This window comes from Labrus mixtus, chromosome 2 (assembly GCF_963584025.1).
Source record: "Labrus mixtus chromosome 2, fLabMix1.1, whole genome shotgun sequence".
Lineage (NCBI taxonomy): Eukaryota > Metazoa > Chordata > Actinopteri > Labriformes > Labridae > Labrus > Labrus mixtus.
The window spans coordinates 26,942,705-26,956,123 of record NC_083613.1 but is presented as its reverse complement, the minus strand read 5'-3'; the positions used below and the strand labels follow the sequence as shown (position 1 = coordinate 26,956,123).

The window sequence follows — 13,419 nt, the reverse complement described above, 5'->3', positions numbered from 1 at the left end:
ATCAAAGTATCCAAACCTTCTACTGTATGTGGGTGGCTGCATCTGAAGAGCATAAACCTCTATGGCTGACAAACCCGTCCCTTTAAAATGTTAGATTCAAAAGTAACAATGCCACTTGACCCTGTGTCTGCTGAGTCGAAGAAACATTATTTCCTTTTCGAGCTAGCATGTTTATAACGATGTCCGCAGAGTATTTATTTGAAAACGAAACGAAAAACGAAAAATCACTGCAAAAAAGGAATAATAACAGGATTTACAGAATCAGTAAATATGAATTCAGACAACTAAGTGGGGCGAATCAAATTCCTTTCCTAAAATATTTTGGCATATCATAATATATAGATTGGTAGATGAGTAGGAATATGGGAGAATAGGTAGCCAAGGTTAATAGATCTGATAATTTAAGATAAGATAAGATCATCTGTTATGAACAGCCACCCAAATGTTTTATTCATTTAAACAAAACCCAAAGACTTGGCGGACCTAAAGCTCATTGGAATTGCTGCACAATCACTTGCAATTCCATATCAGCGACACAAAGGCCAGATGAGCCTGAGGTTACAGAATCATACACCTCCACTTCATACAGTATGTGATGATACAACACCTATCTTTGGATTTGTGGTGTTCAGCCGTGCAGAAAAGTCACACCTTTATTCTGCCTCTATCTTCTGTATTAAAGGTGCAAAGAGGTTGAAACTGTCTTTCTGCTAACAATTTCCATTGTGTTTACCAAAGTCCACAACATGCAGTTTCTGTGCATGTCAGTATTTTATACTGGTATATTGGTTGCACACATCTTGCCCCCTTTTTAGATGAAAAGAAAAACGGTTGAAGTGCATCTTCTACACTGGATTTTACAGGATTTGTTGTCATTTGAAAACAACCAAAAGTGTCCCAAAATTGTTGAGACCATCCCCAAATTTCATACCGCCAAGCAGAGATATGCTGCATATAACAGGGACTGTAGAGGACCATTTGAATACCTTTCAATATTTAGAAGTCCATTTAACGGCCAATACTTGTGTGAATCATCTGTTTTTCTAGAAGGTGGCCATTCAATCCTAGATCACATACTGGGGAAGTACCGGTAGTATGTGTGTGATATTTTGGTCAGTCTAAAAAAATTACAATTGAAAGAAAGGACACCCTTTTTCATGATGTCTTTTGGGAATCTCTGTACAAAAACAGAGTATTTTATGTGCCAAACATTTATAGTTCATCACACTTGTTACACAAAATAAGTGTAACTATTGTAACTATTACGGACAGAAAGAGATTTTGTGTTTGTGAGGCTTTTTGGTTTGGATTGTTTAATAGAAAAGACTCAGCAGTGGTTGCACATTTCAGTTTGTGTGTGTGTGTGTGTGTGTGTGTGTGTGTGTGTGTGGGTGTGTGTGTGAAAAATAATTAATATGGCTCCAAAATGCCTCGAGCTATGTCCAATGCATGGTGTGCCCTGTTGGGCATAGGACAGGCAGTCACAACACAGAGCAGTGAGACTCTGAGCGTTGGACAAGCTTTTATGCAGAAACAAGATCAGAATTCTTCACCCGCCACCACTGCTGGTGGAGTTGTACAGCCATCTGCCACAGCCAGTTTTTCTCCCTGATTTTGTGGTTTATTGTACGTGTGTTTTCCATGTTATTATTTTATTTGCTAACATGTTTTAAATGCATTTTTTTGTTGTCTGTTTTTCTTGTCTGTTTTGGGCTTCAGAGACTACATCTAACAGCGCCTGTGACAGGGCCCCGTCTGCCAGAGGAACTTTGTTCTGCTGTCACATGACGCAGAGATCCCACTGAGAGCCACCAAGCCTATTTTCAAAACCCGGCTCTCTGGAGCGGCATGCCCTCCCCCTTTGATAGCTCCCGACTACTCTGGCCTATTGCCTCATTCAGAGCCAAACAAGCTTCTGCGTCCTTCATGTGTCCACTGGCCTCTCTCATGTTGGGGTGAAGCATAAGAATCCAGTGAGCACAGGGTTCTCTGATGCAAAGGACTGAAACACTTGTAAATTCAGATGGAAAAGTACTTGTGCCTTTATTCATATGTGTCCCTGATGAAAGGTAGAGTAGGACACTAGCTAATTTTCTGAATAAAACATAGAGAGTAGTAGTAAAACAAATGGATGTCCCTTGTAATAAGAAAGGTCCTTTTGTTTCCAATGTACAAGGCCGTACATCTAAAACTGGCAGTAGGGGTGACCCCCCCCCAACTGCTAAGGATTTACTTTTACGATCCTGATTGGTCAGATTTAGCTTATCGTCGACTGATCGTTAAATGTTGTTGTTTTTGTTGGCGCTCATTCCAAATTCTCACTTGTAACATAAGAGATAAACCACATATTTAAACGAGGCCTATTTGTCTCCTAGACCTGGAATAACAATTTGTTATATGATAGGACTTGATCTATCCTCAAATCCATTAAGTCTGTATCATGGTGATGATTTACTACAAAGCAAGCACACACACACACTGACAATTCAACCATCACAGCAGCCACAATCTTCGCATCCACCGATATAGAAACAACGATTTTGAAAGTTTTTTGACTTACTAGTTGAAGATTTGCTTTTCTCTCCGCATCATAATATTCCAAAGAAAACCGTCCTGCTGCATCGACAATAGTCCCAACACTCCAAAACCTTTCAAAGATTGAATCCAAATACATTACATCCTAAAAGATACCTCAATGCAAAGACTGTATTATTTTCTATATATATTTTTTTTACTTACTTAGAACAAAATGCCAGTCTCACTCTGACCTTTTGAAGGACACCTCATTTGGCCAATTACGGCATTCCATTCACTGTTCCCAGCCTATAGCAGCCAGTAAGAGCCTGAGTTGAAAGGAGGTGCCTTCCCCTGTTCTGTTCAGGCCAATTGCACACAACTGTGCTGATGACTGACGGTTCTTCTAGCCAATTAAATTCCTAACGAGTGGATATGCTGCTCGGGGGGGATTTATCCATGCACACACTAAGGAGATGGATTAAAAGTAGGAGATATTTTTAGAATTGTATTAGGCTTAAAATATTAATGAGTTGATATTTATACCAAGATAGAGTATGAATCATGATTAATTTTTGGGGAGAAACAGACAAATATCAGTCAAACTTTAATGTTATCAATAATTATGGGACATTTCACTTTAGTGTGTTCAATCTCATGTTCCTGATGTTTGAAAATGCTTCTCACAGTCACACTGTCATTGATTCATTGGAGACCTGAATGGAGACCAGGGGCATTGTTAATGTTATTAGTTGAACTGTGATGACAAATTCAAATGTGCATCAGGTGGTTTATTATGGTAAAGACTTGCTCTTTAGCCTTTCTGCATGTACAAACATAGACTACAGGGCTGCAGCATACAGTAGCAGCTTCAGATGCCAACTGTAAAGCTTCATTTTGCAAAACACATTTTGCTCAAACAGCTTTTTTTTTTTTCTGTGAAAGGAGCAACATCCTGGAACTCATTTCCTGATCACTAAGAAATTACTGCAAACTTCACCGCATTTATGTAGAGACAGGATAGCAGTCTGAAATTGAGGAGAGACAGAGGGGAATGAAATACGGGAAAGGAGCCACAGATGGGATTCAAACCTGGGCCGCCCACTTAGGGGACTACAGCCTCTGTACATGTGGCACGCATGCATTACCCTATAGGCTACTGGTGCCCCAAAACTTCACCACTTTTTAGAGAGCAACCAAATCATGGTCAGTTCAGAAACCGACTAGTATTCATGTTTAATTTTCTGTAGCTATGTCACAGCTAAATGTGTGTCTTACTGTATCTTTCTGCACCTGGTTTACTCTCTCTCTTTCCTTTTTTAACTAAACTGTTTTAATCTTTTATTTACACAAAAGCACTTCTAGGGACCGGTGTTGCAAATTAGCATTCATTATAAACACTATGGTACTTGCATTAGATGACTGTTTGAAGTGTGTCTATGCGTATCTGTCCCTATCAAACAAACAATGAATGAATAGATGGTTTCCTAGAAATGCCTTTGATTTTTAGCTTTAATTTATGAAAACTCTTCTTTAGTGTAAAGCTTTAGACAAAAGTCCAAACAGATGTACATCACATTTCATTTGACCTCCCTGTTCCCCTGTTGGAGTCTCATCATGTTAAAAAGTATATTTGTGAGGGTCAACAACAAATATCCCGTCACCTTGACTTGTTTCAATGCGTGCAAGTGTTGAATAATGTTTATACATTAGTTTACTACAATTTGTATGAGGAACTACTGAATTCCTCCTCGTCTTTTCTGCACAACACATTTATTAAACATCCTCAGACTTTTTTTTCTCCCTCCAAAGCCTGAGGTGCAGGGTTCTCTTTTGTGTCAGTGAGGTGTTATTCCTCCCAGCTCGTCAAACTAGCAAAGCTGTGTAAACACAGAAACCTGTCTGAGCAGCAGGAGCTACTCTAGGAGATTGAAAATGCAGTCAGAGTTGTTTTTGGAATAAACTACAATGGTGGTGTTGATCTTAGAGTAAGAATATGTTACCTGGAGTAAAAGTATGGCTCTTTCATGTGTTTTTTTTTAATAGGTTTAGGATGACACTGGAGCTTGGTTACACAGGGGCATATGCTGTATCTTACACTGACAGCACAGACAATATATTGTAGGACAAATGAGCTGCTGCTTTTCATCCCATGAAGATAACAAATAAAACAAATAAAAGATTGAGCAGCTCAGGAAGCAACCAGGGTTGTATTGGAAGTTATAAATAGGCCACTCTGTAACCCTTTAATGGCAATTTCCATTAAGTGTTAGCATCAAGCTAACAAACTAAGATGAACATGCCCATCCATCTGTAAGAAATTTGTCACCCCTCCCATGAAAAATAACGCACCAGCAGCCAGTGCAGAAGAGTCTGTCTGAGTGGAGTTGGGTTGTTGGGTTAACTTGTATAGTACTTGATAGAATTACACTGACATCGCCTGAGTGGTTAAACACTGTAATCTGCCACTTAAGTTTATGAGTGTGCTTATGTGGCTTGAAGCACACGTGTGTGTTTGTGTGCATATGCCTACCAGTTGCGTCGGTTTAATTAACACAACAATTGCAGACCGCATTCATTCCTTTATCAATCAAATATTAAAACCTTGTAAAAAGTTTAAATCCATCAGTCATCATTAAAAAGTTAAATTAATGCCTAAGCAAGCAGGGCGGGAATTGTGTTCTGTCTCCACTTTTTATATCTTCTTTAATTTATAAAATAGAGGTATTACACTGTTGTTACTTCCTGATTTTAGGTTGGTTTTAATTGGTATTGGCAAAAAGTCTTTGTGAAGTGCAAACAAAAGGAAATGTGCTACATTGATAGGCCACAAGAGCTAAGAATAGCTTTTTGCAATAATGTTGCTAAATTTAACTTCGCCCTTTGACCACCCTTATAGCCAATCACAGATTAGGATTTTGGGGTGGCACCTGATTTTAGAGAGGCCCACGCCACCCAATCCTACCCCTTGGAACCACCCCTGACAGCACATTAAAACCAACAGAGATGGATACTGAAGGTCATTCTCAGCCGGATTCGGGGCTCAATGGAGTCCATGGTAGTATCGAATGTAGCTGTCTCACAGATGAATTTGTCAGCACAGTAAAATCACAGAACTCAAACTGTGTGGTGACACAGATATCAGGCTTTTAGAGATTGTGAATGATTCATTACTAGAGTTATTGTAAGTCTATAATGTAGAACATCTGTTTGTTGGACACTCCCTCTCTGTCTCTTGGAAGGGCACACATCTTTCACACACAGAACAATGGAGGGGTGTCCTCTGTGTTCACAGAGGGAATCCCCTAAACACCTTTGTACAATGACAGTAGAGGGTTGTAAAAGTTGTATTTTATTAATCCCCATGTGGTCTTAAACTCCATTTTTTTAAGGCGGCTGCCTCTGTCAAGTTCAATGAAAGGAAGCGTATCGATTACTTAACCGTCATGTGTTTTGGTGATGGAACAAGCCTACGAGTTAGACATCTACAAGGAGAATGAATCATCACTCGAGTCACTTTGACAAAGAAGTTAAGGAAGATGCTCTGTCTTTTCCTGTGCATAATATTAAAACAAAACATGGGGAAAAAATATCCTGGATTAAAGGTCATATAGCAACAGTTGGTGCACATATATCATGCAGATTGTTTCACTGGCAAGCTGGAATTGTGTTTTAGAAGTTACATCACACTGCACTGCCCTCGGGGTGTTTTCAGGGCTTGTGTGTTATTGTTGTTGGCAGCTGGTGTTTGTTTGCATATGGAAAAAAAAGTGACACCAGTGCTGTTTTTAGGGTCTAAATATTTGAAGAATAACATACAAATGTACAATCCAGGAAAAACTGACGGAGAATAGAAAGACAGTTGGTGTGGTGGCACCAAACATGATATAAAAAATGAAGTCAATCTGCAGGAGTTAGAGGAGGGGTGTTTCAGAAGGTAAAAACTAAGATCGTGTGTGTGACACATTTGTGTAAATTGTGCTTAGCAAGGTAAGATTTAATTGTAAAATGCAATCCTCTCTCTAGATTTGGGAATGTCTGCTTAACCTGCTTAATAAATAGGACGTCTGATTTATTTTCTCTTGCATAAAGCTTAGTATTCTGGAAAAAGCTTCACGATTTAATCTGCTTTAACTATGCAGGTAAAATACATAATTGGATGTTGTTTCTTGTTTGATGTTGCAGTACAGCTGATCAAACTAAATAGGGTCAGTGTCTTTTTGAACACCTAAACAAATGTTAAAAAAAAAAAGCACCTATCTCCTCATCTACTGTGCAGTGGATGAGGAACTCACACAATGAATATTAACTAGATTTAAAAAAAAAAAAATACCATCCACAGGTTTCATTCAATGTTCAGCATCTGGGGCTGTGAAAGAAGAATGCCAGCTGTTGATATCCCCTTTTGTTAGAAGTTTAATGAAACCATCACATCACACAAAATGTGTTTAACTAATCTAAACCAGCTTTATAGTCCCTCCTACATGACATGCTTTACATTGACCACAAGCAGAAGGTAGAGAAAATCAGTCCTTCACATCTATGCAATACAACGTCACATAATGACGCATCCCCGAGACTTGCGTCGTAGAATAGAAGAAGGAAAAAAAATCCAATTGTCACATCATAAGGCCACTGGCTACAAAACTGCACCCCTGATTAAAATGCAGAGAACTGTCTCCGGGAGTACAATGGCAGCTAAATCCTCTGACAAGAGAAAAACTCTCAGCCTCACTTCCTCTCTCTGCTGTCCTTGTGCTTGTTTGTGTATGTGTGATTTTCGCAGTGTCAGACTGCTTGCAAATGTTTGTGCATGATTTACTCCTCCTGCGACCCAGCAATTTCAAACCTAGAAATCTAGAGTGCAATCAAAATCACTTTTTCTTCACGAATTGTGAAGAACAAATTGTTCTTTTGTCAAATTATGAGCCTTCAATGACCATTTTATTTGTAGCTATTGCAGGCTGCCATGCTGACCTTGAACAGTAACCTGTACTTTTTAATTTTGTTGTTTTCTTTCCACGAAAATTGCCCAAAATCAATGGTATCCTAAGAAAAGTGACCGATTATTTCATATTCGTGCAAGCGATCTAAGAGCTTTATTTCTTTGCGCTGTCTGTATTTTGGAACACCAATGACAACATTTAACTTAGTGTCTCTTTAACCTGACTGACAAAGCACTTGCTACATTAACTATTGGCAGCTCTCTGTTGAGTTGTTAAGACCTGGGAATGGACATTACTCATCACGTCATTCTTCTATCAGCTGTTGTCTAGTGCAGCTGCCCACCTGCACCACAGCCTTGTCTACCAGATGGGCCATGCATAATTAAGACGATAACCCTCAGCAGAGACCTGACCCTGTCACAGCATTGGAAATAAGGCTGGCCAGCCCAGGGGCATACTTCACCCTGGTTGCGATGCCCAAAAGTTCCTGCCATGCATGCTCCCAGAACACTCTTGTTATTTGAATACTGAGAACAATGTGCTCTTTAAATGCCCAAGGTTTTCAACATGGCAGAACATTTCCGTATAGAGTTTCTTCTCTGTATTTGGAGTTAGAGTTATTAATAGCCGACTAAACGCAAATGCATTCTAACCGACTCTTAAGGCGAGAAAACAAACTGAGCAAAAAATTATTTGGCGCAAGTGACCTAGAGGTTAGTTTGCGCGCCCCATATGTGGAGCGAGCTGCCCCGGGTTTGAATCCGGCCTGTGGCTCCTTTTCCCACATGCCATTCTCCACTCTCTCTCTCTCTCTCTCTCTCTCTCTCTCTCTCTCTCTCTCTCTCTCTGTCTCTCTCTCTCTCTCTCGCTCTCTGATTTCTAACTCTGTTTACTGTCCTATCTCTGAAATATGGTCATGAAAAGCCCAGAAATAAACTATAGGGGGAACAAAACTGAGCACAAATGTATTTAAGATTGTCAGCGTGTCAATGATTGGGTTGCCCTGTGTGGCTAACGTTAGCAGCACGAGCATTGCCAGCCTGAGCTTATTTTGTGTCTATACCTTCCTTTTGATACCTCATACATGTAGATGTTAGATGGATCATTGACACTGAACTCACTCATGTCATGTTTGCTTTGAAAAGACATCATTTCAATGAGGTGATGTAAACATCCATTTGAAAAACTTAACAAGACAACAGAATCCTAATTAAACCTTCCAACCCATTAAAACGCCAATTAATCACATTCACAGTATTAAAACGTAATAAAAAAGCATTTCAAGCTTTTCAAAGATAATATTTCTTCTAATTCTATTCAGCCATTGTAAATGTGTCGGACGTGGGGGGTTATGTCACATAGGTCTTAGAGCACATTATCCAGCATTATGTAGATGAACGCAGTCTGTATGGAAAGGTCTTTGTGAAGGAGAAATGATTACTTCTTTATGTATAGAGTATAGTCATTTTCCTGCAGCAGTCATCCTTTTTTTTTAATAGGCTGTGTTTCCATACACACATGAATTAGGCTGTGTTGTATGGAAATCAAGGATTGGTGCAGCATGGCCTTGTTTCCAGAGCTGAATCAAATTATCTGTCAGTGATCAAATCAGTGCTCATTTAGATGCTGCACGGCACTTTAATAAATCAGATGTAGAGAGGTTCTATGTCTCTGCTAGTGCTTGAATCTTGCGCTGTTTCCAAGACAGATTGATAAATGACGGACAATATTTTCAAGGGTGACGGCCACATGTCATATCCTGAATATACTGCTGGACTCAAGCAGCTGCACCCATTGTAGTGACACATTTTATACGTCAGCTTAAGGAAGAGAATAAATGTCCTTTTTTTGAAAAGACATCCATCCCCAAAACACCCACCACGACAGTAAGTCCTATCTGCTGATCCGTCTTCACGCAGTGCACTTACATCATGTCCACATATTCTGGGGCTTTACTGTTCCTTATTCCTCACTACTAATAGCAACAACAACTGTGTTAGCGGCTTGTGCTGCTGTGTGGCTGGACTGACAAAGCCCACATGAAAGGAAAGTGGGAGACGTAATCATTTCAGCAGTTCAGCCGGCACCAGCAGTCTTTGAAGCTGTTGCACCCTGGATCATTACAGCGTGCGAGCTTTTGTCACGCAGGGTACACGGTATCTGTGATGTTTGTGCACACTGTTTGTCTCCGCGGTGGGCTTAGACACAATAGGCAGCAGGTAGGGTAGTTTTATCATGCCATCATTAGCATGTTGTCTATTTGATCCACATGGCTACATTTTGCAGTCAGATTTAAGGCTATTTTTTCCCCCGTGTTCCTAGACCACCCTAATCCCTGATTAGAGCTACCTTCACACAGCAACCCACCCAGACGAGCAGCTTGAGTCATCATTATCCTGGTTTACAAAAAAAAAAAAAAAAATCAAGCATAATGTTCTTTGTAGAGACTGCTACCCATGAAAACCACCAAATTCACAGCAAATGACTGCTAGTTCTTTACAATCTGTGTTCCAGTCACAATTTCTATGGGATAAATTGTTATACATATCTTTATATAGCAGGTGGGCTGGAGAATTTGAAAAATACTGTGTGCGTCAGTATTAGTCCACTCCGTCACATTTCATTGACTTTTTGAGAAGCTTGGCGTAAGAGAGAGTGGTTCCAAAAATTTGAACAGATTGAATAAAAACTTCTGGAGATACCTTGCAGCATTTTTATCCTGATGCTCCACACAGTTGCTTGTATAGGCTGACTTTTGCAAACAATGATAAGAATGAGAAAGAGACCACCAGGTGAGATTTGATGAGCCCTCGAAATGAGTGTAAGAGAAAATCACGTCTGGACACAATCATTACATCTGTTCCCGATGGCTTTTTTTTTTTTTTTCATCTCTATTTCTTATTATGACACAGACTGTTCTAATGCCTTCATATGACCAACAACAGCAAGGCTAGAAGAATGACTATTTCTTCATAATTATCTTCATTTCATGCAACTGCTGCCACAGAGTTCATGTCAGATAAGGCAATAAGGAGCACACTGCCCAAAAGCCTTTATTTACATCCTCAAATTGACATATTTGACTTTTGAAGAAAGTGGTATTTGTTTCCAGTGTTTTTTGTCAGAGAATATTTCCAAAAAGATGAAAAGATAATACCTATCATTTTGTCCACAGGGGTTGCCAGGATCAACACAGAACATATACGTGGTTTGAAGAAGCTCTAAGTTAGTGATTGGTCTGTTTGATATTTCCTCAAAATGATATTGCGTACACATTCTAATTGGGCATGTTCAGATTGAACACCAGAGTATAGACTGTGAAAACACCGTCTGAAAAGTACTCCTGATCATGGAATAGCTGGAAATGGACCCTTTTCTGCTTCCTCTGCGCTGCATGAACACATTTTAAGTGGCTCTGTGTGATACAGACTTTTCATAAACTGGAATGCTGTTATCCTTCAGTAAGTAATGAAGCATAAAATCAGACATACTTTTTTATTGACGTGACAGCCACTGCCAGTAATCAGTGTTAACGGCACCATTAGTGACATATAGGATATGTAGAAGAAGGGTCTGGCGTGGACATCAATTGAAACGATAAGTGCTTGATATGTTGACCCTCACAGCGCACACTAATGTCTATTATGTGTCCATTGTGTGCAGCACGGAGATCCCATCATTCATAACATGTCATTATTCGATGCGATCCAGCACAGAGAGAGGGGGGAGGATGATGCAATGCAGGGAAGAGAAAATGATGATGAAATGGGATTATCCCTCCTGGTATTAAGAACAGGTCCTTGAATTGGATTGACCTGCAGTCCCTGTTGCAGGTGCTCTTGCCGATCTGCAGCATTTGACTCGTATTGACGCTTCACACTTTTCAAACACAACATCGAGCATCCACAGACAGCCACGTCATGCTTGTGCGTGCATGTGTAGGCTAGGATGTGTGTGTGTGTGTGCGTGCGTGCGTCTGTGTGATGAATTGACTTTTTTTTCCGCTCTGCGGTGAAACAAAAGTACATCAATGATACTCAAACCTTCTTCTCACCCCATTGACTCGCTTTTTTGTTTTCGCTCTTTACCACAGTTCTGCTCTCACAGATATCACACCACTCTCTTATTTTCTCACCCTCTCTAACCTATTCTCAGCCTCCTCCTCCTCCTCCTTCGCTCTTCTCCTCTCCTGCTGCCCTTCCTTCAGTCCCTCCCTCGCAAAAACTACTTGCTATTCAGTTCAGGGAGGCTTCAGGCAGCATTGCTCTAGCTCCCCATACTGCTGCGGCAGGACTAGACTTTTTTTTATCCCCTGCCTGCTCTCTCTCTTTCAGTCTGATAACCAGACATTTCCCCTCGCTTCTTTTCTTATTCTCCTGAAACTATGCACCTAAAACCTTGGCTGAGCGCCCGACACACTTAATGTTTAACCCTCCTCCTTCTCTTCATGCTTCTATTCTTAAACCTCTGCATCGCTGCGTGACGTTGCATTGCATGTAACTTCATTTACTGGTGTTTTTTTTGGGGGGGGGGAATATATTAAGAACGCGAGGATCAGTAAATCAAGCAGACCAGAATTACCAAGGCAAATTTTCTGCATGTTTTTTTTTTTTCCTTTTTATTTTCAAAGCGTTTTAAATCATGTGGAGACTTGGATCTCAGTGTTAAATGTGTATCAGGAGAGTGTCTGGCGGGGGTTTTTAAATACTATATGAGAGTTCGGTATCTTCACGCTGCTGGTTACATCTTCCAACGATGCCTTGTGTATGTTATGATCTTCAAACCCTCTAACATCCTCGTGTTTTCCAGTTCTGCCTCTGCATGTTTTTGGTTTTAGCCCAGTCAGTGTCTGTTTTTCGACTGGATAGCTTACTCAAAGGAGGAAAAAACTAATTACATGTGTGATGACAGCCTTCAAATGCCATTGGACAGTCTGTGACTCACAGAAATGGATAATAAAGTCTTTATGATGTCTGTAACCTCTCTCTATGTGAAAGGACTGCTGAAGGTCTGAGTTTTCTAGAAGCAGCTTCTTTCTGAGCCATCACAATCTTGACATCAGTAGCATCATTTGTGATAATTCTTAATATGGGGTCCCTAAATTGTCTCTTTTTGAATGATCCATGTACACCGGTGAAATGAAAAAGATCTTGAGTATTCTGTGAGTCTGCTCTTTAATGAAATAGTTAGCAGGAAGACATAAAAATCTGCGTCTGTCTCGGTTGTTCTTCTATTTCACATCATGCCATGGCCTCTGACTCTGCTGTAGTTTCTGTTTCGTGCTTCCCCTCTCTGCCTCCACTGTTTCCCCTCATTTATGTCTAGTTACATTTTTGTATTTGTGCTCTTACTCAAGTTGACACTGTTACATAAAGTGTTATGTTGTCCAGCAATCAGTAAGTATTAAAACAAATGTATTTTGGGTCATTTAGATTTGGCCACAACCCCTAAGCCTCAGTCATAAGTTTGCATAAGTACTGTAGGATAGAGGGGCCTCCCATATGTCCTTGAGGGTCTTGATATGCATATCATTGCAGTGTTAGTGGTTCGATTCGGGCTTAGGACCTTTGTCACATGTCATCTTCATTGCTCTCTCTCCATGTTTCATGTCAGTCATTTCTGTCATCTCAAATAAATCCAGGAATGCGAGGATTTGCATTTATTGGAAACATTCTTATCAGATGTCAGCTGTCAACTGAAAAAAAAAAAAATGATTCCGTGTCTTCATATCAGTTCTGATGTGTAAGACGCTGGAGTTTGTTTTGTGTCACATTTGTCTTTAAATAAACCATGTTTCCATCCAGTGAGGATGTTAATCCTTCATTCGGTGTTTACCCCCAGACTAAACAAACTGCTCATTTCGTACTTACGATGTGCTTGATGATAAGCCAGATGCTTCCTCTCATCCACAGCCTGCTTGACCACAGATGCTAATAGCCAGTGACAGGCCCACAGTCTA

At 40.2% G+C, this 13,419-nt stretch overlaps 1 protein-coding gene across 1 annotated transcript in view; it reads left to right on the top strand.

Annotated features, from left to right (window-relative positions):
* The window catches only part of ctnna2 (catenin (cadherin-associated protein), alpha 2), a 308,188-nt gene that overhangs the window by 197,519 nt on the left and 97,250 nt on the right, over positions 1 to 13,419 (top strand). The gene's annotated exons all lie outside the window — the stretch shown is intronic.